Genomic DNA, 24,475 nt, shown 5'->3' with positions numbered 1-24,475 from the left:
AAAACCCGTTCAGGGCTTAAATACCTGGGGACTCACCTTTGTTTGTCCAAGCTGAATTTCATTTCTGTGCAGCTTCGAGAAATCGTCCATTTTCAGGTTCCCTGTCAGCCTCGTTGGCGCAGTAGGCAGCGCGTCAGTCTCATAATCTGAAGGTCGTGAGTTCGAGCCTCACACGAGGCAGGTGTTTTGGTACAGAGTTGGTCCATCCATTTTGTACCTCTTCTACCCATTTCGAGGACGCTGGGGCCTTAGAACCACTCCTTTGTAGTGGATTTTCAGCCTCCTCCAATGCGAGATCTAGAACAGGGATCAATCCAAATCATTCTGCCATTGACCGTGGAAAGCCTTCCCATCTGTTTGATTTCAAGACTCACACGTGGCAGGCGATCCTCCCCTATGGATGTGTGCCGGCCCTCTGAAACCACTTCATCCAACTTTCACCACAATTCCTCTTTCTTTTCTCAGGTCAGAATTGCGGGGCACCACACGTTGGCTCCCAAATGACTCCTACCTGTTATTTCTTCTAGGACACTTTGTCCAGGTAGGGTTAGGAATGTCTTTGCATTGGAAGCGGATGAACAAGGGCTGATAATTGGTTATCAGCAGCTCCCGAGCTGAGTCTCTGGAGGTTGCCTGGAGTTCCTTTGCCAACAGGGTCCATGGAGAGGGATAATTTGAAGTCATTCTTGCCTGACTGTTAAGTTGGAACAAGAAGTCTATGCAAACCAAACTTGGGTTGGACATCGTATCTGCATTAAGTCAAGATGTTGTTGAGAGTAGACTTTGGAGAGTGGCACGAATTCGACGAGACAATTGGCAGACTTGTAAGGGCTGGTGGCTGAGCGTTAGAACTGTCGCCTGCCACATGTGAATCACGAAATCAGAAGGTGGTGACTTGTAGCCTCACGCAAGCGATGTGCTTTGATGCGCAGTACGTGGCAGAGTTTGTGCATCCATTTTAAGCGTCTGGAGAGGAGAGTTTGGACAGTAGCGCGAATTCAGCGGGACAATTGGCGGACATGCAAGGGTTGTTAGCTCAGCGGTAGAATTGTCGCCTGCCGTGCGCAAGTCTCGAAAACTGGCGGTGTTGAGCTCTATCCACACCCTTCACCTCCAAGACGGCAGCTCATCCTGGGCTTGAAGAACTGGCAACTCTGCTTCATTTGTTGACGGCTTCAAGGAATGGTCCGTTTTGGGGGGAGATGGTGCCTTGAGGCTCTCTTGATACACAGTACGTGGCAAAGGCAACCCATCCATTGTCTACCGCTTGTCCCTTTCGGGTAAGGCGGAGGTGGGGCAAAACACAGGTTCCCTGACCGGGAATCGAACCCGGGCCGCGGCGGTGAGAGCGCCGAATCCTGACCACTAGACCATCAGGGAGCTGCCACAGAGGTGTCTTGATGAGTGACGCGTGGGTGTATCGGGCTACATTTTCCGCTGCGCCTCGAGAGGAGCGCTTGGGCAATGGCGCGAATTCGTTGAGAAAACTGCCACGTGTGTGAGCATTGGTGGTTCAGTGGTAGAATTCTCGCCTGCCACGCGGGAGACCCGGGTTCGATTCCCGGCCAATGCACGGTTCCTTTATGCGTGGGGTCTTGGGGGGCATTAAGTTTGTTCTCGGTCACGGCCAGACGGCATCAAGATTTGGAACAAGAAGCCTGTGCAAACCAAACTTGGGTTGGACATCGTATCTGCATTAAGTCAAGATGTTGTTGAGAGGAGACTTTGGACAGTGGCGCGAATTCGGCGGGACAATTGGCAGACTTAGAATTGTCGCCTGCCAGCGCCAGTGGGTGACTGAATATATGTTTACAGACATTGCTGGTAAACCCGTGTGTCTTATTAGTGGAGCTAATGTGGCTGTAATTAAGGAATTTAACTTAAGACGGCACTACGAGACAAAAGAAGAATGGTCCGTTTTGGGGGAAGATGGTGTCTTGAGCCTCGCTTGATACACAGTACGTGGCAAAGGCAACCCATCCATTGTCTACCGCTTGTCCCTTTCAGGTAAGCCGGAGCTGGGTCAAAACACCGTTTTTAGGATCTCCTGTGGCACTCTTCACCTCCAAAACCCGTTCAGGGCTTAAATACCTGGGGACTCACCTTTGTTTGTCCAAGCTGAATTTCATTTCTGTGCAGCTTCGAGAAATCGTCCATTTTCAGGTTCCCTGTCAGCCTCGTTGGCGCAGTAGGCAGCGCGTCAGTCTCATAATCTGAAGGTCGTGAGTTCGAGCCTCACACGAGGCAGGTGTTTTGGTACAGAGTTGGTCCATCCATTTTGTACCTCTTCTACCCATTTCGAGGACGCTGGGGCCTTAGAACCACTCCTTTGTAGTGGATTTTCAGCCTCCTCCGATGCGAGATCTAGAACAGGGATCAATCCAAATCATTCTGCCATTGACCGTGGAAAGCCTTCCCATCTGTTTGATTTCAAGACTCACACGTGGCAGGCGATCCTCCCCTGTGGATGTGTGCCGGCCCTCTGAAACCACTTCATCCAACTTTCACCACAATTCCTCTTTCTTTTCTCAGGTCAGAATTGCGGGGCACCACACGTTGGCTCCCAAATGACTCCTACCTGTTATTTCTTCTAGGACACTTTGTCCAGGTAGGGTTAGGAATGTCTTTGCATTGGAAGCGGATGAACAAGGGCTGATAATTGGTTATCAGCAGCTCCCGAGCTGAGTCTCTGGAGGTTGCCTGGAGTTCCTTTGCCAACAGGGTCCATGGAGAGGGATAATTTGAAGTCATTCTTGCCTGACTGTTAAGTTGGAACAAGAAGTCTATGCAAACCAAACTTGGGTTGGACATCGTATCTGCATTAAGTCAAGATGTTGTTGAGAGTAGACTTTGGAGAGTGGCGCGAATTCGACGAGACAATTGGCAGACTTGTAAGGGCTGGTGGCTGAGCGTTAGAACTGTCGCCTGCCACATGTGAATCACGAAATCAGAAGGTGGTGACTTGTAGCCTCACGCAAGCGATGTGCTTTGATGCGCAGTACGTGGCAGAGTTTGTGCATCCATTTTAAGCGTCTGGAGAGGAGAGTTTGGACAGTAGCGCGAATTCAGCGGGACAATTGGCGGACATGCAAGGGTTGTTAGCTCAGCGGTAGAATTGTCGCCTGCCGTGCGCAAGTCTCGAAAACTGGCGGTGTTGAGCTCTATCCTCACGGGAGGCATGTTTTGATGCGCAGTTCGGCCACACATTTTTTGGATGTCCTGTCACACCCTTCACCTCCAAGACGGCAGCTCATCCTGGGCTTGAAGAACTGGCAACTCTGCTTCATTTGTTGACGGCTTCAAGGAATGGTCCGTTTTGGGGGGAGATGGTGCCTTGAGGCTCTCTTGATACACAGTACGTGGCAAAGGCAACCCATCCATTGTCTACCGCTTGTCCCTTTCGGGTAAGGCGGAGGTGGGGCAAAACACAGGTTCCCTGACCGGGAATCGAACCCGGGCCGCGGCGGTGAGAGCGCCGAATCCTGACCACTAGACCATCAGGGAGCTGCCACAGAGGTGTCTTGATGAGTGACGCGTGGGTGTATCGGGCTACATTTTCCGCTGCGCCTCGAGAGGAGCGCTTGGGCAATGGCGCGAATTCGTTGAGAAAACTGCCACGTGTGTGAGCATTGGTGGTTCAGTGGTAGAATTCTCGCCTGCCACGCGGGAGACCCGGGTTCGATTCCCGGCCAATGCACGGTTCCTTTATGCGTGGGGTCTTGGGGGGCATTAAGTTTGTTCTCGGTCACGGCCAGACGGCATCAAGATTTGGAACAAGAAGCCTGTGCAAACCAAACTTGGGTTGGACATCGTATCTGCATTAAGTCAAGATGTTGTTGAGAGGAGACTTTGGACAGTGGCGCGAATTCGGCGGGACAATTGGCAGACTTAGAATTGTCGCCTGCCAGCGCCAGTGGGTGACTGAATATATGTTTACAGACATTGCTGGTAAACCCGTGTGTCTTATTAGTGGAGCTAATGTGGCTGTAATTAAGGAATTTAACTTAAGACGGCACTACGAGACAAAAGAAGAATGGTCCGTTTTGGGGGAAGATGGTGTCTTGAGCCTCGCTTGATACACAGTACGTGGCAAAGGCAACCCATCCATTGTCTACCGCTTGTCCCTTTCAGGTAAGCCGGAGCTGGGTCAAAACACCGTTTTTAGGATCTCCTGTGGCACTCTTCACCTCCAAAACCCGTTCAGGGCTTAAATACCTGGGGACTCACCTTTGTTTGTCCAAGCTGAATTTCATTTCTGTGCAGCTTCGAGAAATCGTCCATTTTCAGGTTCCCTGTCAGCCTTGTTGGCGCAGTAGGCAGCGCGTCAGTCTCATAATCTGAAGGTCGTGAGTTCGAGCCTCACACGAGGCAGGTGTTTTGGTACAGAGTTGGTCCATCCATTTTGTACCTCTTCTACCCATTTCGAGGACGCTGGGGCCTTAGAACCACTCCTTTGTAGTGGATTTTCAGCTTCCTCCGATGCGAGATCTAGAACAGGGATCAATCCAAATCATTCTGCCATTGACCGTGGAAAGCCTTCCCATCTGTTTGATTTCAAGACTCACACGTGGCAGGCGATCCTCCCCTATGGATGTGTGCCGGCCCTCTGAAACCACTTCATCCAACTTTCACCACAATTCCTCTTTCTTTTCTCAGGTCAGAATTGCGGGGCACCACACGTTGGCTCCCAAATGACTCCTACCTGTTATTTCTTCTAGGACACTTTGTCCAGGTAGGGTTAGGAATGTCTTTGCATTGGAAGCGGATGAACAAGGGCTGATAATTGGTTATCAGCAGCTCCCGAGCTGAGTCTCTGGAGGTTGCCTGGAGTTCCTTTGCCAACAGGGTCCATGGAGAGGGATAATTTGAAGTCATTCTTGCCTGACTGTTAAGTTGGAACAAGAAGTCTATGCAAACCAAACTTGGGTTGGACATCGTATCTGCATTAAGTCAAGATGTTGTTGAGAGTAGACTTTGGAGAGTGGCGCGAATTCGACGAGACAATTGGCAGACTTGTAAGGGCTGGTGGCTGAGCGTTAGAGCTGTCGCCTGCCACATGTGAATCACGAAATCAGAAGGTAGTGACTTGTAGCCTCACGCAAGCGATGTGCTTTGATGCGCAGTACGTGGCAGAGTTTGTGCATCCATTTTAAGCGTCTGGAGAGGAGAGTTTGGACAGTAGCGCGAATTCAGCGGGACAATTGGCGGACATGCAAGGGTTGTTAGCTCAGCGGTAGAATTGTCGCCTGCCGTGCGCAAGTCTCGAAAACTGGCGGTGTTGAGCTCTATCCTCACGGGAGGCATGTTTTGATGCGCAGTTCGGCCACACATTTTTTGGATGTCCTGTCACACCCTTCACCTCCAAGACGGCAGCTCATCCTGGGCTTGAAGAACTGGCAACTCTGCTTCATTTGTTGACGGCTTCAAGGAATGGTCCGTTTTGGGGGGAGATGGTGCCTTGAGGCTCTCTTGATACACAGTACGTGGCAAAGGCAACCCATCCATTGTCTACCGCTTGTCCCTTTCGGGTAAGGCGGAGGTGGGGCAAAACACAGGTTCCCTGACCGGGAATCGAACCCGGGCCGCGGCGGTGAGAGCGCCGAATCCTGACCACTAGACCATCAGGGAGCTGCCACAGAGGTGTCTTGATGAGTGACGCGTGGGTGTATCGGGCTACATTTTCCGCTGCGCCTCGAGAGGAGCGCTTGGGCAATGGCGCGAATTCGTTGAGAAAACTGCCACGTGTGTGAGCATTGGTGGTTCAGTGGTAGAATTCTCGCCTGCCACGCGGGAGACCCGGGTTCGATTCCCGGCCAATGCACGGTTCCTTTATGCGTGGGGTCTTGGGGGGCATTAAGTTTGTTCTCGGTCACGGCCAGACGGCATCAAGATTTGGAACAAGAAGCCTGTGCAAACCAAACTTGGGTTGGACATCGTATCTGCATTAAGTCAAGATGTTGTTGAGAGGAGACTTTGGACAGTGGCGCGAATTCGGCGGGACAATTGGCAGACTTAGAATTGTCGCCTGCCAGCGCCAGTGGGTGACTGAATATATGTTTACAGACATTGCTGGTAAACCCGTGTGTCTTATTAGTGGAGCTAATGTGGCTGTAATTAAGGAATTTAACTTAAGACGGCACTACGAGACAAAAGAAGAATGGTCCGTTTTGGGGGAAGATGGTGTCTTGAGCCTCGCTTGATACACAGTACGTGGCAAAGGCAACCCATCCATTGTCTACCGCTTGTCCCTTTCAGGTAAGCCGGAGCTGGGTCAAAACACCGTTTTTAGGATCTCCTGTGGCACTCTTCACCTCCAAAACCCGTTCAGGGCTTAAATACCTGGGGACTCACCTTTGTTTGTCCAAGCTGAATTTCATTTCTGTGCAGCTTCGAGAAATCGTCCATTTTCAGGTTCCCTGTCAGCCTCGTTGGCGCAGTAGGCAGCGCGTCAGTCTCATAATCTGAAGGTCGTGAGTTCGAGCCTCACACGAGGCAGGTGTTTTGGTACAGAGTTGGTCCATCCATTTTGTACCTCTTCTACCCATTTCGAGGACGCTGGGGCCTTAGAACCACTCCTTTGTAGTGGATTTTCAGCTTCCTCCGATGCGAGATCTAGAACAGGGATCAATCCAAATCATTCTGCCATTGACCGTGGAAAGCCTTCCCATCTGTTTGATTTCAAGACTCACACGTGGCAGGCGATCCTCCCCTATGGATGTGTGCCGGCCCTCTGAAACCACTTCATCCAACTTTCACCACAATTCCTCTTTCTTTTCTCAGGTCAGAATTGCGGGGCACCACACGTTGGCTCCCAAATGACTCCTACCTGTTATTTCTTCTAGGACACTTTGTCCAGGTAGGGTTAGGAATGTCTTTGCATTGGAAGCGGATGAACAAGGGCTGATAATTGGTTATCAGCAGCTCCCGAGCTGAGTCTCTGGAGGTTGCCTGGAGTTCCTTTGCCAACAGGGTCCATGGAGAGGGATAATTTGAAGTCATTCTTGCCTGACTGTTAAGTTGGAACAAGAAGTCTATGCAAACCAAACTTGGGTTGGACATCGTATCTGCATTAAGTCAAGATGTTGTTGAGAGTAGACTTTGGAGAGTGGCGCGAATTCGACGAGACAATTGGCAGACTTGTAAGGGCTGGTGGCTGAGCGTTAGAACTGTCGCCTGCCACATGTGAATCACGAAATCAGAAGGTAGTGACTTGTAGCCTCACGCAAGCGATGTGCTTTGATGCGCAGTACGTGGCAGAGTTTGTGCATCCATTTTAAGCGTCTGGAGAGGAGAGTTTGGACAGTAGCGCGAATTCAGCGGGACAATTGGCGGACATGCAAGGGTTGTTAGCTCAGCGGTAGAATTGTCGCCTGCCGTGCGCAAGTCTCGAAAACTGGCGGTGTTGAGCTCTATCCTCACGGGAGGCATGTTTTGATGCGCAGTTCGGCCACACATTTTTTGGATGTCCTGTCACACCCTTCACCTCCAAGACGGCAGCTCATCCTGGGCTTGAAGAACTGGCAACTCTGCTTCATTTGTTGACGGCTTCAAGGAATGGTCCGTTTTGGGGGGAGATGGTGCCTTGAGGCTCTCTTGATACACAGTACGTGGCAAAGGCAACCCATCCATTGTCTACCGCTTGTCCCTTTCGGGTAAGGCGGAGGTGGGGCAAAACACAGGTTCCCTGACCGGGAATCGAACCCGGGCCGCGGCGGTGAGAGCGCCGAATCCTGACCACTAGACCATCAGGGAGCTGCCACAGAGGTGTCTTGATGAGTGACGCGTGGGTGTATCGGGCTACATTTTCCGCTGCGCCTCGAGAGGAGCGCTTGGGCAATGGCGCGAATTCGTTGAGAAAACTGCCACGTGTGTGAGCATTGGTGGTTCAGTGGTAGAATTCTCGCCTGCCACGCGGGAGACCCGGGTTCGATTCCCGGCCAATGCACGGTTCCTTTATGCGTGGGGTCTTGGGGGGCATTAAGTTTGTTCTCGGTCACGGCCAGACGGCATCAAGATTTGGAACAAGAAGCCTGTGCAAACCAAACTTGGGTTGGACATCGTATCTGCATTAAGTCAAGATGTTGTTGAGAGGAGACTTTGGACAGTGGCGCGAATTCGGCGGGACAATTGGCAGACTTAGAATTGTCGCCTGCCAGCGCCAGTGGGTGACTGAATATATGTTTACAGACATTGCTGGTAAACCCGTGTGTCTTATTAGTGGAGCTAATGTGGCTGTAATTAAGGAATTTAACTTAAGACGGCACTACGAGACAAAAGAAGAATGGTCCGTTTTGGGGGAAGATGGTGTCTTGAGCCTCGCTTGATACACAGTACGTGGCAAAGGCAACCCATCCATTGTCTACCGCTTGTCCCTTTCAGGTAAGCCGGAGCTGGGTCAAAACACCGTTTTTAGGATCTCCTGTGGCACTCTTCACCTCCAAAACCCGTTCAGGGCTTAAATACCTGGGGACTCACCTTTGTTTGTCCAAGCTGAATTTCATTTCTGTGCAGCTTCGAGAAATCGTCCATTTTCAGGTTCCCTGTCAGCCTCGTTGGCGCAGTAGGCAGCGCGTCAGTCTCATAATCTGAAGGTCGTGAGTTCGAGCCTCACACGAGGCAGGTGTTTTGGTACAGAGTTGGTCCATCCATTTTGTACCTCTTCTACCCATTTCGAGGACGCTGGGGCCTTAGAACCACTCCTTTGTAGTGGATTTTCAGCCTCCTCCGATGCGAGATCTAGAACAGGGATCAATCCAAATCATTCTGCCATTGACCGTGGAAAGCCTTCCCATCTGTTTGATTTCAAGACTCACACGTGGCAGGCGATCCTCCCCTATGGATGTGTGCCGGCCCTCTGAAACCACTTCATCCAACTTTCACCACAATTCCTCTTTCTTTTCTCAGGTCAGAATTGCGGGGCACCACACGTTGGCTCCCAAATGACTCCTACCTGTTATTTCTTCTAGGACACTTTGTCCAGGTAGGGTTAGGAATGTCTTTGCATTGGAAGCGGATGAACAAGGGCTGATAATTGGTTATCAGCAGCTCCCGAGCTGAGTCTCTGGAGGTTGCCTGGAGTTCCTTTGCCAACAGGGTCCATGGAGAGGGATAATTTGAAGTCATTCTTGCCTGACTGTTAAGTTGGAACAAGAAGTCTATGCAAACCAAACTTGGGTTGGACATCGTATCTGCATTAAGTCAAGATGTTGTTGAGAGTAGACTTTGGAGAGTGGCGCGAATTCGACGAGACAATTGGCAGACTTGTAAGGGCTGGTGGCTGAGCGTTAGAGCTGTCGCCTGCCACATGTGAATCACGAAATCAGAAGGTAGTGACTTGTAGCCTCACGCAAGCGATGTGCTTTGATGCGCAGTACGTGGCAGAGTTTGTGCATCCATTTTAAGCGTCTGGAGAGGAGAGTTTGGACAGTAGCGCGAATTCAGCGGGACAATTGGCGGACATGCAAGGGTTGTTAGCTCAGCGGTAGAATTGTCGCCTGCCGTGCGCAAGTCTCGAAAACTGGCGGTGTTGAGCTCTATCCTCACGGGAGGCATGTTTTGATGCGCAGTTCGGCCACACATTTTTTGGATGTCCTGTCACACCCTTCACCTCCAAGACGGCAGCTCATCCTGGGCTTGAAGAACTGGCAACTCTGCTTCATTTGTTGACGGCTTCAAGGAATGGTCCGTTTTGGGGGGAGATGGTGCCTTGAGGCTCTCTTGATACACAGTACGTGGCAAAGGCAACCCATCCATTGTCTACCGCTTGTCCCTTTCGGGTAAGGCGGAGGTGGGGCAAAACACAGGTTCCCTGACCGGGAATCGAACCCGGGCCGCGGCGGTGAGAGCGCCGAATCCTGACCACTAGACCATCACGGAGCTGCCACAGAGGTGTCTTGATGAGTGACGCGTGGGTGTATCGGGCTACATTTTCCGCTGCGCCTCGAGAGGAGCGCTTGGGCAATGGCGCGAATTCGTTGAGAAACCTGCCACGTGTGTGAGCATTGGTGGTTCAGTGGTAGAATTCTCGCCTGCCACGCGGGAGACCCGGGTTCGATTCCCGGCCAATGCACGGTTCCTTTATGCGTGGGGTCTTGGGGGGCATTAAGTTTGTTCTCGGTCACGGCCAGACGGCATCAAGATTTGGAACAAGAAGCCTGTGCAAACCAAACTTGGGTTGGACATCGTATCTGCATTAAGTCAAGATGTTGTTGAGAGGAGACTTTGGACAGTGGCGCGAATTCGGCGGGACAATTGGCAGACTTAGAATTGTCGCCTGCCAGCGCCAGTGGGTGACTGAATATATGTTTACAGACATTGCTGGTAAACCGTGTGTCTTATTAGTGGAGCTAATGTGGCTGTAATTAAGGAATTTAACTTAAGACGGCACTACGAGACAAAAGAAGAATGGTCCGTTTTGGGGGAAGATGGTGTCTTGAGCCTCGCTTGATACACAGTACGTGGCAAAGGCAACCCATCCATTGTCTACCGCTTGTCCCTTTCAGGTAAGCCGGAGCTGGGTCAAAACACCGTTTTTAGGATCTCCTGTGGCACTCTTCACCTCCAAAACCCGTTCAGGGCTTAAATACCTGGGGACTCACCTTTGTTTGTCCAAGCTGAATTTCATTTCTGTGCAGCTTCGAGAAATCGTCCATTTTCAGGTTCCCTGTCAGCCTCGTTGGCGCAGTAGGCAGCGCGTCAGTCTCATAATCTGAAGGTCGTGAGTTCGAGCCTCACACGAGGCAGGTGTTTTGGTACAGAGTTGGTCCATCCATTTTGTACCTCTTCTACCCATTTCGAGGACGCTGGGGCCTTAGAACCACTCCTTTGTAGTGGATTTTCAGCCTCCTCCGATGCGAGATCTAGAACAGGGATCAATCCAAATCATTCTGCCATTGACCGTGGAAAGCCTTCCCATCTGTTTGATTTCAAGACTCACACGTGGCAGGCGATCCTCCCCTGTGGATGTGTGCCGGCCCTCTGAAACCACTTCATCCAACTTTCACCACAATTCCTCTTTCTTTTCTCAGGTCAGAATTGCGGGGCACCACACGTTGGCTCCCAAATGACTCCTACCTGTTATTTCTTCTAGGACACTTTGTCCAGGTAGGGTTAGGAATGTCTTTGCATTGGAAGCGGATGAACAAGGGCTGATAATTGGTTATCAGCAGCTCCCGAGCTGAGTCTCTGGAGGTTGCCTGGAGTTCCTTTGCCAACAGGGTCCATGGAGAGGGATAATTTGAAGTCATTCTTGCCTGACTGTTAAGTTGGAACAAGAAGTCTATGCAAACCAAACTTGGGTTGGACATCGTATCTGCATTAAGTCAAGATGTTGTTGAGAGTAGACTTTGGAGAGTGGCGCGAATTCGACGAGACAATTGGCAGACTTGTAAGGGCTGGTGGCTGAGCGTTAGAACTGTCGCCTGCCACATGTGAATCACGAAATCAGAAGGTGGTGACTTGTAGCCTCACGCAAGCGATGTGCTTTGATGCGCAGTACGTGGCAGAGTTTGTGCATCCATTTTAAGCGTCTGGAGAGGAGAGTTTGGACAGTAGCGCGAATTCAGCGGGACAATTGGCGGACATGCAAGGGTTGTTAGCTCAGCGGTAGAATTGTCGCCTGCCGTGCGCAAGTCTCGAAAACTGGCGGTGTTGAGCTCTATCCTCACGGGAGGCATGTTTTGATGCGCAGTTCGGCCACACATTTTTTGGATGTCCTGTCACACCCTTCACCTCCAAGACGGCAGCTCATCCTGGGCTTGAAGAACTGGCAACTCTGCTTCATTTGTTGACGGCTTCAAGGAATGGTCCGTTTTGGGGGGAGATGGTGCCTTGAGGCTCTCTTGATACACAGTACGTGGCAAAGGCAACCCATCCATTGTCTACCGCTTGTCCCTTTCGGGTAAGGCGGAGGTGGGGCAAAACACAGGTTCCCTGACCGGGAATCGAACCCGGGCCGCGGCGGTGAGAGCGCCGAATCCTGACCACTAGACCATCAGGGAGCTGCCACAGAGGTGTCTTGATGAGTGACGCGTGGGTGTATCGGGCTACATTTTCCGCTGCGCCTCGAGAGGAGCGCTTGGGCAATGGCGCGAATTCGTTGAGAAAACTGCCACGTGTGTGAGCATTGGTGGTTCAGTGGTAGAATTCTCGCCTGCCACGCGGGAGACCCGGGTTCGATTCCCGGCCAATGCACGGTTCCTTTATGCGTGGGGTCTTGGGGGGCATTAAGTTTGTTCTCGGTCACGGCCAGACGGCATCAAGATTTGGAACAAGAAGCCTGTGCAAACCAAACTTGGGTTGGACATCGTATCTGCATTAAGTCAAGATGTTGTTGAGAGGAGACTTTGGACAGTGGCGCGAATTCGGCGGGACAATTGGCAGACTTAGAATTGTCGCCTGCCAGCGCCAGTGGGTGACTGAATATATGTTTACAGACATTGCTGGTAAACCCGTGTGTCTTATTAGTGGAGCTAATGTGGCTGTAATTAAGGAATTTAACTTAAGACGGCACTACGAGACAAAAGAAGAATGGTCCGTTTTGGGGGAAGATGGTGTCTTGAGCCTCGCTTGATACACAGTACGTGGCAAAGGCAACCCATCCATTGTCTACCGCTTGTCCCTTTCAGGTAAGCCGGAGCTGGGTCAAAACACCGTTTTTAGGATCTCCTGTGGCACTCTTCACCTCCAAAACCCGTTCAGGGCTTAAATACCTGGGGACTCACCTTTGTTTGTCCAAGCTGAATTTCATTTCTGTGCAGCTTCGAGAAATCGTCTAGCCTCGTTGGCGCAGTAGGCAGCGCGTCAGTCTCATAATCTGAAGGTCGTGAGTTCGAGCCTCACACGAGGCAGGTGTTTTGGTACAGAGTTGGTCCATCCATTTTGTACCTCTTCTACCCATTTCGAGGACGCTGGGGCCTTAGAACCACTCCTTTGTAGTGGATTTTCAGCCTCCTCCAATGCGAGATCTAGAACAGGGATCAATCCAAATCATTCTGCCATTGACCGTGGAAAGCCTTCCCATCTGTTTGATTTCAAGACTCACACGTGGCAGGCGATCCTCCCCTGTGGATGTGTGCCGGCCCTCTGAAACCACTTCATCCAACTTTCACCACAATTCCTCTTTCTTTTCTCAGGTCAGAATTGCGGGGCACCACACGTTGGCTCCCAAATGACTCCTACCTGTTATTTCTTCTAGGACACTTTGTCCAGGTAGGGTTAGGAATGTCTTTGCATTGGAAGCGGATGAACAAGGGCTGATAATTGGTTATCAGCAGCTCCCGAGCTGAGTCTCTGGAGGTTGCCTGGAGTTCCTTTGCCAACAGGGTCCATGGAGAGGGATAATTTGAAGTCATTCTTGCCTGACTGTTAAGTTGGAACAAGAAGTCTATGCAAACCAAACTTGGGTTGGACATCGTATCTGCATTAAGTCAAGATGTTGTTGAGAGTAGACTTTGGAGAGTGGCGCGAATTCGACGAGACAATTGGCAGACTTGTAAGGGCTGGTGGCTGAGCGTTAGAACTGTCGCCTGCCACATGTGAATCACGAAATCAGAAGGTGGTGACTTGTAGCCTCACGCAAGCGATGTGCTTTGATGCGCAGTACGTGGCAGAGTTTGTGCATCCATTTTAAGCGTCTGGAGAGGAGAGTTTGGACAGTAGCGCGAATTCAGCGGGACAATTGGCGGACATGCAAGGGTTGTTAGCTCAGCGGTAGAATTGTCGCCTGCCGTGCGCAAGTCTCGAAAACTGGCGGTGTTGAGCTCTATCCTCACGGGAGGCATGTTTTGATGCGCAGTTCGGCCACACATTTTTTGGATGTCCTGTCACACCCTTCACCTCCAAGACGGCAGCTCATCCTGGGCTTGAAGAACTGGCAACTCTGCTTCATTTGTTGACGGCTTCAAGGAATGGTCCGTTTTGGGGGGAGATGGTGCCTTGAGGCTCTCTTGATACACAGTACGTGGCAAAGGCAACCCATCCATTGTCTACCGCTTGTCCCTTTCGGGTAAGGCGGAGGTGGGGCAAAACACAGGTTCCCTGACCGGGAATCGAACCCGGGCCGCGGCGGTGAGAGCGCCGAATCCTGACCACTAGACCATCAGGGAGCTGCCACAGAGGTGTCTTGATGAGTGACGCGTGGGTGTATCGGGCTACATTTTCCGCTGCGCCTCGAGAGGAGCGCTTGGGCAATGGCGCGAATTCGTTGAGAAAACTGCCACGTGTGTGAGCATTGGTGGTTCAGTGGTAGAATTCTCGCCTGCCACGCGGGAGACCCGGGTTCGATTCCCGGCCAATGCACGGTTCCTTTATGCGTGGGGTCTTGGGGGGCATTAAGTTTGTTCTCGGTCACGGCCAGACGGCATCAAGATTTGGAAGAAGAAGCCTGTGCAAACCAAACTTGGGTTGGACATCGTATCTGCATTAAGTCAAGATGTTGTTGAGAGGAGACTTTGGACAGTGGCGCGAATTCGGCGGGACAATTGGCAGACTTAGAATTGTCGCCTGCCAGCGCCAGTGGGTGACTGAATATATGTTTACAGACATTGCTGGTAAACCCGTGTGTCTTATTAGTGGAGCTAATGTGGCTGTAATTAAGGAATTTAACTTAAGACGGCACTACGAGACAAAAGAAGAATGGTCCGTTTTGGGGGAAGATGGTGTCTTGAGCCTCGCTTGATACACAGTACGTGGCAAAGGCAACCCATCCATTGTCTACCGCTTGTCCCTTTCAGGTAAGCCGGAGCTGGGTCAAAACACCGTTTTTAGGATCTCCTGTGGCACTCTTCACCTCCAAAACCCGTTCAGGGCTTAAATACCTGGGGACTCACCTTTGTTTGTCCAAGCTGAATTTCATTTCTGTGCAGCTTCGAGAAATCGTCCATTTTCAGGTTCCCTGTCAGCCTCGTTGGCGCAGTAGGCAGCGCGTCAGTCTCATAATCTGAAGGTCGTGAGTTCGAGCCTCACACGAGGCAGGTGTTTTGGTACAGAGTTGGTCCATCCATTTTGTACCTCTTCTACCCATTTCGAGGACTCTGGGGCCTTAGAACCACTCCTTTGTAGTGGATTTTCAGCCTCCTCCGATGCGAGATCTAGAACAGGGATCAATCCAAATCATTCTGCCATTGACCGTGGAAAGCCTTCCCATCTGTTTGATTTCAAGACTCACACGTGGCAGGCGATCCTCCCCTATGGATGTGTGCCGGCCCTCTGAAACCACTTCATCCAACTTTCACCACAATTCCTCTTTCTTTTCTCAGGTCAGAATTGCGGGGCACCACACGTTGGCTCCCAAATGACTCCTACCTGTTATTTCTTCTAGGACACTTTGTCCAGGTAGGGTTAGGAATGTCTTTGCATTGGAAGCGGATGAACAAGGGCTGATAATTGGTTATCAGCAGCTCCCGAGCTGAGTCTCTGGAGGTTGCCTGGAGTTCCTTTGCCAACAGGGTCCATGGAGAGGGATAATTTGAAGTCATTCTTGCCTGACTGTTAAGTTGGAACAAGAAGTCTATGCAAACCAAACTTGGGTTGGACATCGTATCTGCATTAAGTCAAGATGTTGTTGAGAGTAGACTTTGGAGAGTGGCGCGAATTCGACGAGACAATTGGCAGACTTGTAAGGGCTGGTGGCTGAGCGTTAGAACTGTCGCCTGCCACATGTGAATCACGAAATCAGAAGGTGGTGACTTGTAGCCTCACGCAAGCGATGTGCTTTGATGCGCAGTACGTGGCAGAGTTTGTGCATCCATTTTAAGCGTCTGGAGAGGAGAGTTTGGACAGTAGCGCGAATTCAGCGGGACAATTGGCGGACATGCAAGGGTTGTTAGCTCAGCGGTAGAATTGTCGCCTGCCGTGCGCAAGTCTCGAAAACTGGCGGTGTTGAGCTCTATCCACACCCTTCACCTCCAAGACGGCAGCTCATCCTGGGCTTGAAGAACTGGCAACTCTGCTTCATTTGTTGACGGCTTCAAGGAATGGTCCGTTTTGGGGGGAGATGGTGCCTTGAGGCTCTCTTGATACACAGTCCGTGGCAAAGGCAACCCATCCATTGTCTACCGCTTGTCCCTTTCGGGTAAGGCGGAGGTGGGGCAAAACACAGGTTCCCTGACCGGGAATCGAACCCGGGCCGCGGCGGTGAGAGCGCCGAATCCTGACCACTAGACCATCAGGGAGCTGCCACAGAGGTGTCTTGATGAGTGACGCGTGGGTGTATCGGGCTACATTTTCCGCTGCGCCTCGAGAGGAGCGCTTGGGCAATGGCGCGAATTCGTTGAGAAAACTGCCACGTGTGTGAGCATTGGTGGTTCAGTGGTAGAATTCTCGCCTGCCACGCGGGAGACCCGGGTTCGATTCCCGGCCAATGCACGGTTCCTTTATGCGTGGGGTCTTGGGGGGCATTAAGTTTGTTCTCGGTCACGGCCAGACGGCATCAAGATTTGGAACAAGAAGCCTGTGCAAACCAAACTTGGGTTGGACATCGTATCTGCATTAAGTCAAGATGTTGTTGAGAGGAGACTTTGGACAGTGGCGCGAATTCGGCGGGACAATTGGCAGACTTAGAATTGTCGCCTGCCAGCGCCAGTGGGTGACTGAATATATGTTTACAGACATTGCTGGTAAACCCGTGTGTCTTATTAGTGGAGCTAATGTGGCTGTAATTAAGGAATTTTACTTAAGACGGCACTACGAGACAAAAGAAGAATGGTCCGTTTTGGAGGAAGATGGTGTCTTGAGCCTCGCTTGATACACAGTACGTGGCAAAGGCAACCCATCCATTGTCTACCGCTTGTCCCTTTCAGGTAAGCCGGAGCTGGGTCAAAACACCGTTTTTAGGATCTCCTGTGGCACTCTTCACCTCCAAAACCCGTTCAGGGCTTAAATACCTGGGGACTCACCTTTGTTTGTCCAAGCTGAATTTCATTTCTGTGCAGCTTCGAGAAATCGTCCATTTTCAGGTTCCCTGTCAGCCTCGTTGGCGCAGTAGGCAGCGCGTCAGTCTCATAATCTGAATGTCGTGAGTTCGAGCCTCACACGAGGCAGGTGTTTTGGTACAGAGTTGGTCCATCCATTTTGTACCTCTTCTACCCATTTCGAGGACGCTGGGGCCTTAGAACCACTCCTTTGTAGTGGATTTTCAGCCTCCTCCGATGCGAGATCTAGAACAGGGATCAATCCAAATCATTCTGCCATTGACCGTGGAAAGCCTTCCCATCTGTTTGATTTCAAGACTCACACGTGGCAGGCGATCCTCCCCTGTGGATGTGTGCCGGCCCTCTGAAACCACTTCATCCAACTTTCACCACAATTCCTCTTTCTTTTCTCAGGTCAGAATTGCGGGGCACCACACGTTGGCTCCCAAATGACTCCTACCTGTTATTTCTTCTAGGACACTTTGTCCAGGTAGGGTTAGGAATGTCTTTGCATTGGAAGCGGATGAACAAGGGCTGATAATTGGTTATCAGCAGCTCCCGAGCTGAGTCTCTGGAGGTTGCCTGGAGTTCCTTTGCCAACAGGGTCCATGGAGAGGGATAATTTGAAGTCATTCTTGCCTGACTGTTAAGTTGGAACAAGAAGTCTATGCAAACCAAACTTGGGTTGGACATCGTATCTGCATTAAGTCAAGATGTTGTTGAGAGTAGACTTTGGAGAGTGGCGCGAATTCGACGAGACAATTGGCAGACTTGTAAGGGCTGGTGGCTGAGCGTTAGAACTGTCGCCTGCCACATGTGAATCACGAAATCAGAAGGTGGTGACTTGTAGCCTCACGCAAGCGATGTGCTTTGATGCGCAGTACGTGGCAGAGTTTGTGCATCCATTTTAAGCGTCTGGAGAGGAGAGTTTGGACAGTAGCGCGAATTCAGCGGGACAATTGGCGGACATGCAAGGGTTGTTAGCTCAGCGGTAGAATTGTCGCCTGCCGTGCGCAAGTCTCGAAAACTGGCGGTGTTGAGCTCTATCCTCACGGGAGGCATGTTTTGATGCGCAGTTCGGCCACACATTTTTTGGATGTCCTGTCACACCCTTCACCTCCAAGACGGCAGCTCATCCTGGGCTTGAAGAACTGGCAACTCTGCTTCATTTGTTGACGGCTTCAAGGAATGGTCCGTTTTGGGGGGAGATGGTGCCTTGAGGCTCTCTTGATACACAGTACGTGGCAAAGGCAACCCATCCATTGTCTACCGCTTGTCCCTTTCGGGTAAGGCGGAGGTGGGGCAAAACACAGGTTCCCTGACCGGGAATCGAACCCGGGCCGCGGCGGTGAGAGCGCCGAATCCTGACCACTAGACCATCAGGGAGCTGCCACAGAGGTGTCTTGATGAGTGACGCGTGGGTGTATCGGGCTACATTTTCCGCTGCGCCTCGAGAGGAGCGCTTGGGCAATGGCGCGAATTCGTTGAGAAAACTGCCACGTGTGTGAACATTGGTGGTTCAGTGGTAGAATTCTCGCCTGCCACGCGGGAGACCCGGGTTCGATTCCCGGCCAATGCACGGTTCCTTTATGCGTGGGGTCTTGGGGGGCATTAAGTTTGTTCTCGGTCACGGCCAGACGGCATCAAGATTTGGAACAAGAAGCCTGTGCAAACCAAACTTGGGTTGGACATCGTATCTGCATTAAGTCAAGATGTTGTTGAGAGGAGACTTTGGACAGTGGCGCGAATTCGGCGGGACAATTGGCAGACTTAGAATTGTCGCCTGCCAGCGCCAGTGGGTGACTGAATATATGTTTACAGACATTGCTGGTAAACCCGTGTGTCTTATTAGTGGAGCTAATGTGGCTGTAATTAAGGAATTTAACTTAAGACGGCACTACGAGACAAAAGAAGAATGGTCCGTTTTGGGGGAAGATGGTGTCTTGAGCCTCGCTTGATACACAGTACGTGGCAAAGGCAACCCATCCATTGTCTACCGCTTGTCCCTTTCAGGTAAGCCGGAGCTGGGTCAAAACACCGTTTTTAGGATCTCCTGTGGCACTCTTCACCTCCAAAACCCGTTCAGGGCTTAAATACCTGGGGACTCACCTTTGTTTGTCCAAGCTGAATTTCATTTCTGTGCAGCTTCGAGAAATCGTCCATTTTCAGGTTCCCTGTCAGCCTCGTTGGCGCAGTAGGCAGCGCGTCAGTCTCATAATCTGAAGGTCGTGAGTTCGAGCCTCACACGAGGCAGGTGTTTTGGTACAGAGTTGGTCCATCCATTTTGTACCTCTTCTACCCATTTCGAGGACGCTGGGGCCTTAGAACCACTCCTTTGTAGTGGATTTTCAGCCTCCTCCAATGCGAGATCTAGAACAGGGATCAATCCAAATCATTCTGCCATTGACCGTGGAAAGCCTTCCCATCTGTTTGATTTCAAGACTCACACGTGGCAGGCGATCCTCCCCTATGGATGTGTGCCGGCCCTCTGAAACCACTTCATCCAACTTTCACCACAATTCCTCTTTCTTTTCTCAGGTCAGAATTGCGGGGCACCACACGTTGGCTCCCAAATGACTCCTACCTGTTATTTCTTCTAGGACACTTTGTCCAGGTAGGGTTAGGAATGTCTTTGCATTGGAAGCGGATGAACAAGGGCTGATAATTGGTTATCAGCAGCTCCCGAGCTGAGTCTCTGGAGGTTGCCTGGAGTTCCTTTGCCAACAGGGTCCATGGAGAGGGATAATTTGAAGTCATTCTTGCCTGACTGTTAAGTTGGAACAAGAAGTCTATGCAAACCAAACTTGGGTTGGACATCGTATCTGCATTAAGTCAAGATGTTGTTGAGAGTAGACTTTGGAGAGTGGCACGAATTCGACGAGACAATTGGCAGACTTGTAAGGGCTGGTGGCTGAACGTTAGAACTGTCGCCTGCCACATGTGAATCACGAAATCAGAAGGTGGTGACTTGTAGCCTCACGCAAGCGATGTGCTTTGATGCGCAGTACGTGGCAGAGTTTGTGCATCCATTTTAAGCGTCTGGAGAGGAGAGTTTGGACAGTAGCGCGAATTCAGCGGGACAATTGGCGGACATGCAAGGGTTGTTAGCTCAGCGGTAGAATTGTCGCCTGCCGTGCGCAAGTCTCGAAAACTGGCGGTGTTGAGCTCTATCCACACCCTTCACCTCCAAGACGGCAGCTCATCCTGGGCTTGAAGAACTGGCAACTCTGCTTCATTTGTTGACGGCTTCAAGGAATGGTCCGTTTTGGGGGGAGATGGTGCCTTGAGGCTCTCTTGATACACAGTACGTGGCAAAGGCAACCCATCCATTGTCTACCGCTTGTCCCTTTCGGGTAAGGCGGAGGTGGGGCAAAACACAGGTTCCCTGACCGGGAATCGAACCCGGGCCGCGGCGGTGAGAGCGCCGAATCCTGACCACTAGACCATCAGGGAGCTGCCACAGAGGTGTCTTGATGAGTGACGCGTGGGTGTATCGGGCTACATTTTCCGCTGCGCCTCGAGAGGAGCGCTTGGGCAATGGCGCGAATTCGTTGAGAAAACTGCCACGTGTGTGAGCATTGGTGGTTCAGTGGTAGAATTCTCGCCTGCCACGCGGGAGACCCGGGTTCGATTCCCGGCCAATGCACGGTTCCTTTATGCGTGGGGTCTTGGGGGGCATTAAGTTTGTTCTCGGTCACGGCCAGACGGCATCAAGATTTGGAACAAGAAGCCTGTGCAAACCAAACTTGGGTTGGACATCGTATCTGCATTAAGTCAAGATGTTGTTGAGAGGAGACTTTGGACAGTGGCGCGAATTCGGCGGGACAATTGGCAGACTTAGAATTGTCACCTGCCAGCGCCAGTGGGTGACTGAATATATGTTTACAGACATTGCTGGTAAACCCGTGTGTCTTATTAGTGGAGCTAATGTGGCTGTAATTAAGGAATTTAACTTAAGACGGCACTACGAGACAAAAGAAGAATGGTCCGTTTTGGGGGAAGATGGTGTCTTGAGCCTCGCTTGATACACAGTACGTGGCAAAGGCAACCCATCCATTGTCTACCGCTTGTCCCTTTCAGGTAAGCCGGAGCTGGGTCAAAACACCGTTTTTAGGATCTCCTGTGGCACTCTTCACCTCCAAAACCCGTTCAGGGCTTAAATACCTGGGGACTCACCTTTGTTTGTCCAAGCTGAATTTCATTTCTGTGCAGCTTCGAGAAATCGTCCATTTTCAGGTTCCCTGTCAGCCTTGTTGGCGCAGTAGGCAGCGCGTCAGTCTCATAATCTGAAGGTCGTGAGTTCGAGCCTCACACGAGGCAGGTGTTTTGGTACAGAGTTGGTCCATCCATTTTGTACCTCTTCTACCCATTTCGAGGACGCTGGGGCCTTAGAACCACTCCTTTGTAGTGGATTTTCAGCTTCCTCCGATGCGAGATCTAGAACAGGGATCAATCCAAATCATTCTGCCATTGACCGTGGAAAGCCTTCCCATCTGTTTGATTTCAAGACTCACACGTGGCAGGCGATCCTCCCCTATGGATGTGTGCCGGCCCTCTGAAACCACTTCATCCAACTTTCACCACAATTCCTCTTTCTTTTCTCAGGTCAGAATTGCGGGGCACCACACGTTGGCTCCCAAATGACTCCTACCTGTTATTTCTTCTAGGACACTTTGTCCAGGTAGGGTTAGGAATGTCTTTGCATTGGAAGCGGATGAACAAGGGCTGATAATTGGTTATCAGCAGCTCCCGAGCTGAGTCTCTGGAGGTTGCCTGGAGTTCCTTTGCCAACAGGGTCCATGGAGAGGGATAATTTGAAGTCATTCTTGCCTGACTGTTAAGTTGGAACAAGAAGTCTATGCAAACCAAACTTGGGTTGGACATCGTATCTGCATTAAGTCAAGATGTTGTTGAGAGTAGACTTTGGAGAGTGGCGCGAATTCGACGAGACAATTGGCAGACTTGTAAGGGCTGGTGGCTGAGCGTTAGAGCTGTCGCCTGCCACATGTGAATCACGAAATCAGAAGGTAGTGACTTGTAGCCTCACGCAAGCGATGTGCTTTGATGCGCAGTACGTGGCAGAGTTTGTGCATCCATTTTAAGCGTCTGGAGAGGAGAGTTTGTCAGTAGCGCGAATTCAGCGGGACAATTGGCGGACATGCAAGGGTTGTTAGCTCAGCGGTAGAATTGTCGCCTGCCGTGCGCAAGTCTCGAAAACTGGCGGTGTTGAGCTCTATCCTCACGGGAGGCATGTTTTGATGCGCAGTTCGGCCACACATTTTTTGGATGTCCTGTCACACCCTTCACCTCCAAGACGGCAGCTCATCCTGGGCTTGAAGAACTGGCAACTCTGCTTCATTTGTTGACGGCTTCAAGGAATGGTCCGTTTTGGGGGGAGATGGTGCCTTGAGGCTCTCTTGATACACAGTACGTGGCAAAGGCAACCCATCCATTGTCTACCGCTTGTCCCTTTCGGGTAAGGCGGAGGTGGGGCAAAACACAGGTTCCCTGACCGGGAATCGAACCCGGGCCGCGGCGGTGAGAGCGCCGAATCCTGACCACTAGACCATCAGGGAGCTGCCACAGAGGTGTCTTGATGAGTGACGCGTGGGTGTATCGGGCTACATTTTCCGCTGCGCCTCGAGAGGAGCGCTTGGGCAATGGCGCGAATTCGTTGAGAAAACTGCCACGTGTGTGAGCATTGGTGGTTCAGTGGTAGAATTCTTGCCTGCCACGCGGGAGACCCGGGTTCGATTCCCGGCCAATGCACGGTTCCTTTATGCGTGGGGTCTTGGGGGGCATTAAGTTTGTTCTCGGTCACGGCCAGACGGCATCAAGATTTGGAACAAGAAGCCTGTGCAAACCAAACTTGGGTTGGACATCGTATCTGCATTAAGTCAAGATGTTGTTGAGAGGAGACTTTGGACAGTGGCGCGAATTCGGCGGGACAATTGGCAGACTTAGAATTGTCGCCTGCCAGCGCCAGTGGGTGACTGAATATATGTTTACAGACATTGCTGGTAAACCCGTGTGTCTTATTAGTGGAGCTAATGTGGCTGTAATTAAGGAATTTAACTTAAGACGGCACTACGAGACAAAAGAAGAATGGTCCGTTTTGGGGGAAGATGGTGTCTTGAGCCTCGCTTGATACACAGTACGTGGCAAAGGCAACCCATCCATTGTCTACCGCTTGTCCCTTTCAGGTAAGCCGGAGCTGGGTCAAAACACCGTTTTTAGGATCTCCTGTGGCACTCTTCACCTCCAAAACCCGTTCAGGGCTTAAATACCTGGGGACTCACCTTTGTTTGTCCAAGCTGAATTTCATTTCTGTGCAGCTTCGAGAAATCGTCCATTTTCAAGTTCCCTGTCAGCCTCGTTGGCGCAGTAGGCAGCGCGTCAGTCTCATAATCTGAAGGTCGTGAGTTCGAGCCTCACACGAGGCAGGTGTTTTGGTACAGAGTTGGTCCATCCATTTTGTACCTCTTCTACCCATTTCGAGGACGCTGGGGCCTTAGAACCACTCCTTTGTAGTGGATTTTCAGCTTCCTCCGATGCGAGATCTAGAACAGGGATCAATCCAAATCATTCTGCCATTGACCGTGGAAAGCCTTCCCATCTGTTTGATTTCAAGACTCACACGTGGCAGGCGATCCTCCCCTATGGATGTGTGCCGGCCCTCTGAAACCACTTCATCCAACTTTCACCACAATTCCTCTTTCTTTTCTCAGGTCAGAATTGCGGGGCACCACACGTTGGCTCCCAAATGACTCCTACCTGTTATTTCTTCTAGGACACTTTGTCCAGGTAGGGTTAGGAATGTCTTTGCATTGGAAGCGGATGAACAAGGGCTGATAATTGGTTATCAGCAGCTCCCGAGCTGAGTCTCTGGAGGTTGCCTGGAGTTCCTTTGCCAACAGGGTCCATGGAGAGGGATAATTTGAAGTCATTCTTGCCTGACTGTTAAGTTGGAACAAGAAGTCTATGCAAACCAAACTTGGGTTGGACATCGTATCTGCATTAAGTCAAGATGTTGTTGAGAGTAGACTTTGGAGAGTGGCGCGAATTCGACGAGACAATTGGCAGACTTGTAAGGGCTGGTGGCTGAGCGTTAGAGCTGTCGCCTGCCACATGTGAATCACGAAATCAGAAGGTAGTGACTTGTAGCCTCACGCAAGCGATGTGCTTTGATGCGCAGTACGTGGCAGAGTTTGTGCATCCATTTTAAGCGTCTGGAGAGGAGAGTTTGGACAGTAGCGCGAATTCAGCGGGACAATTGGCGGACATGCAAGGGTTGTTAGCTCAGCGGTAGAATTGTCGCCTGCCGTGCGCAAGTCTCGAAAACTGGCGGTGTTGAGCTCTATCCTCACGGGAGGCATGTTTTGATGCGCAGTTCGGCCACACATTTTTTGGATGTCCTGTCACACCCTTCACCTCCAAGACGGCAGCTCATCCTGGGCTTGAAGAACTGGCAACTCTGCTTCATTTGTTGACGGCTTCAAGGAATGGTCCGTTTTGGGGGGAGATGGTGCCTTGAGGCTCTCTTGATACACAGTACGTGGCAAAGG

At 51.2% G+C, this 24,475-nt stretch overlaps 28 non-coding genes across 28 annotated transcripts; 18 read left to right on the top strand and 10 right to left on the bottom strand.

The window, feature by feature from the left end:
• The first annotated feature begins 107 nt into the window (after nt 1-107).
• On the top strand, nt 108-180 carry trnam-cau (transfer RNA methionine (anticodon CAU)). Its single transcript has one exon. It is a non-coding gene; the product is annotated as a tRNA-Met (tRNA).
• Nucleotides 181-1,308: 1,128 nt separating this feature from the next.
• On the bottom strand, nt 1,309-1,380 carry trnae-cuc (transfer RNA glutamic acid (anticodon CUC)). Its single transcript has one exon. It is a non-coding gene; the product is annotated as a tRNA-Glu (tRNA).
• A 122-nt stretch (nt 1,381-1,502) lies between these two features.
• Nucleotides 1,503-1,573, top strand: trnag-gcc (transfer RNA glycine (anticodon GCC)). Its single transcript has one exon. It is a non-coding gene; the product is annotated as a tRNA-Gly (tRNA).
• A 601-nt stretch (nt 1,574-2,174) lies between these two features.
• Nucleotides 2,175-2,247, top strand: trnam-cau (transfer RNA methionine (anticodon CAU)). Its single transcript has one exon. It is a non-coding gene; the product is annotated as a tRNA-Met (tRNA).
• A 1,185-nt stretch (nt 2,248-3,432) lies between these two features.
• Nucleotides 3,433-3,504, bottom strand: trnae-cuc (transfer RNA glutamic acid (anticodon CUC)). The gene has a single exon. It is a non-coding gene; the product is annotated as a tRNA-Glu (tRNA).
• A 122-nt stretch (nt 3,505-3,626) lies between these two features.
• Nucleotides 3,627-3,697, top strand: trnag-gcc (transfer RNA glycine (anticodon GCC)). The gene has a single exon. It is a non-coding gene; the product is annotated as a tRNA-Gly (tRNA).
• Nucleotides 3,698-5,556: 1,859 nt separating this feature from the next.
• On the bottom strand, nt 5,557-5,628 carry trnae-cuc (transfer RNA glutamic acid (anticodon CUC)). Its single transcript has one exon. It is a non-coding gene; the product is annotated as a tRNA-Glu (tRNA).
• Nucleotides 5,629-5,750: 122 nt separating this feature from the next.
• trnag-gcc (transfer RNA glycine (anticodon GCC)) lies at nt 5,751-5,821 on the top strand. Its single transcript has one exon. It is a non-coding gene; the product is annotated as a tRNA-Gly (tRNA).
• A 601-nt stretch (nt 5,822-6,422) lies between these two features.
• On the top strand, nt 6,423-6,495 carry trnam-cau (transfer RNA methionine (anticodon CAU)). The gene has a single exon. It is a non-coding gene; the product is annotated as a tRNA-Met (tRNA).
• Nucleotides 6,496-7,680: 1,185 nt separating this feature from the next.
• Nucleotides 7,681-7,752, bottom strand: trnae-cuc (transfer RNA glutamic acid (anticodon CUC)). Its single transcript has one exon. It is a non-coding gene; the product is annotated as a tRNA-Glu (tRNA).
• Nucleotides 7,753-7,874: 122 nt separating this feature from the next.
• trnag-gcc (transfer RNA glycine (anticodon GCC)) lies at nt 7,875-7,945 on the top strand. Its single transcript has one exon. It is a non-coding gene; the product is annotated as a tRNA-Gly (tRNA).
• Nucleotides 7,946-8,546: 601 nt separating this feature from the next.
• trnam-cau (transfer RNA methionine (anticodon CAU)) lies at nt 8,547-8,619 on the top strand. Its single transcript has one exon. It is a non-coding gene; the product is annotated as a tRNA-Met (tRNA).
• A 1,379-nt stretch (nt 8,620-9,998) lies between these two features.
• Nucleotides 9,999-10,069, top strand: trnag-gcc (transfer RNA glycine (anticodon GCC)). Its single transcript has one exon. It is a non-coding gene; the product is annotated as a tRNA-Gly (tRNA).
• Nucleotides 10,070-10,669: 600 nt separating this feature from the next.
• On the top strand, nt 10,670-10,742 carry trnam-cau (transfer RNA methionine (anticodon CAU)). The gene has a single exon. It is a non-coding gene; the product is annotated as a tRNA-Met (tRNA).
• Nucleotides 10,743-11,927: 1,185 nt separating this feature from the next.
• trnae-cuc (transfer RNA glutamic acid (anticodon CUC)) lies at nt 11,928-11,999 on the bottom strand. The gene has a single exon. It is a non-coding gene; the product is annotated as a tRNA-Glu (tRNA).
• Nucleotides 12,000-12,121: 122 nt separating this feature from the next.
• trnag-gcc (transfer RNA glycine (anticodon GCC)) lies at nt 12,122-12,192 on the top strand. Its single transcript has one exon. It is a non-coding gene; the product is annotated as a tRNA-Gly (tRNA).
• A 583-nt stretch (nt 12,193-12,775) lies between these two features.
• Nucleotides 12,776-12,848, top strand: trnam-cau (transfer RNA methionine (anticodon CAU)). The gene has a single exon. It is a non-coding gene; the product is annotated as a tRNA-Met (tRNA).
• Nucleotides 12,849-14,033: 1,185 nt separating this feature from the next.
• On the bottom strand, nt 14,034-14,105 carry trnae-cuc (transfer RNA glutamic acid (anticodon CUC)). Its single transcript has one exon. It is a non-coding gene; the product is annotated as a tRNA-Glu (tRNA).
• A 122-nt stretch (nt 14,106-14,227) lies between these two features.
• On the top strand, nt 14,228-14,298 carry trnag-gcc (transfer RNA glycine (anticodon GCC)). Its single transcript has one exon. It is a non-coding gene; the product is annotated as a tRNA-Gly (tRNA).
• A 601-nt stretch (nt 14,299-14,899) lies between these two features.
• trnam-cau (transfer RNA methionine (anticodon CAU)) lies at nt 14,900-14,972 on the top strand. Its single transcript has one exon. It is a non-coding gene; the product is annotated as a tRNA-Met (tRNA).
• A 1,128-nt stretch (nt 14,973-16,100) lies between these two features.
• On the bottom strand, nt 16,101-16,172 carry trnae-cuc (transfer RNA glutamic acid (anticodon CUC)). Its single transcript has one exon. It is a non-coding gene; the product is annotated as a tRNA-Glu (tRNA).
• A 122-nt stretch (nt 16,173-16,294) lies between these two features.
• Nucleotides 16,295-16,365, top strand: trnag-gcc (transfer RNA glycine (anticodon GCC)). The gene has a single exon. It is a non-coding gene; the product is annotated as a tRNA-Gly (tRNA).
• Nucleotides 16,366-18,224: 1,859 nt separating this feature from the next.
• Nucleotides 18,225-18,296, bottom strand: trnae-cuc (transfer RNA glutamic acid (anticodon CUC)). The gene has a single exon. It is a non-coding gene; the product is annotated as a tRNA-Glu (tRNA).
• Nucleotides 18,297-19,090: 794 nt separating this feature from the next.
• Nucleotides 19,091-19,163, top strand: trnam-cau (transfer RNA methionine (anticodon CAU)). The gene has a single exon. It is a non-coding gene; the product is annotated as a tRNA-Met (tRNA).
• Nucleotides 19,164-20,291: 1,128 nt separating this feature from the next.
• Nucleotides 20,292-20,363, bottom strand: trnae-cuc (transfer RNA glutamic acid (anticodon CUC)). The gene has a single exon. It is a non-coding gene; the product is annotated as a tRNA-Glu (tRNA).
• A 122-nt stretch (nt 20,364-20,485) lies between these two features.
• Nucleotides 20,486-20,556, top strand: trnag-gcc (transfer RNA glycine (anticodon GCC)). The gene has a single exon. It is a non-coding gene; the product is annotated as a tRNA-Gly (tRNA).
• A 1,858-nt stretch (nt 20,557-22,414) lies between these two features.
• On the bottom strand, nt 22,415-22,486 carry trnae-cuc (transfer RNA glutamic acid (anticodon CUC)). The gene has a single exon. It is a non-coding gene; the product is annotated as a tRNA-Glu (tRNA).
• A 794-nt stretch (nt 22,487-23,280) lies between these two features.
• trnam-cau (transfer RNA methionine (anticodon CAU)) lies at nt 23,281-23,353 on the top strand. The gene has a single exon. It is a non-coding gene; the product is annotated as a tRNA-Met (tRNA).
• The last annotated feature ends 1,122 nt before the right edge of the window (nt 23,354-24,475 follow it).

Source organism: Astatotilapia calliptera, chromosome 23, assembly GCF_964374335.1.
Source record: "Astatotilapia calliptera chromosome 23, fAstCal68.1, whole genome shotgun sequence".
NCBI lineage: Eukaryota > Metazoa > Chordata > Actinopteri > Cichliformes > Cichlidae > Astatotilapia > Astatotilapia calliptera.
This window is presented reverse-complemented; position numbering and strand designations above follow the sequence as displayed.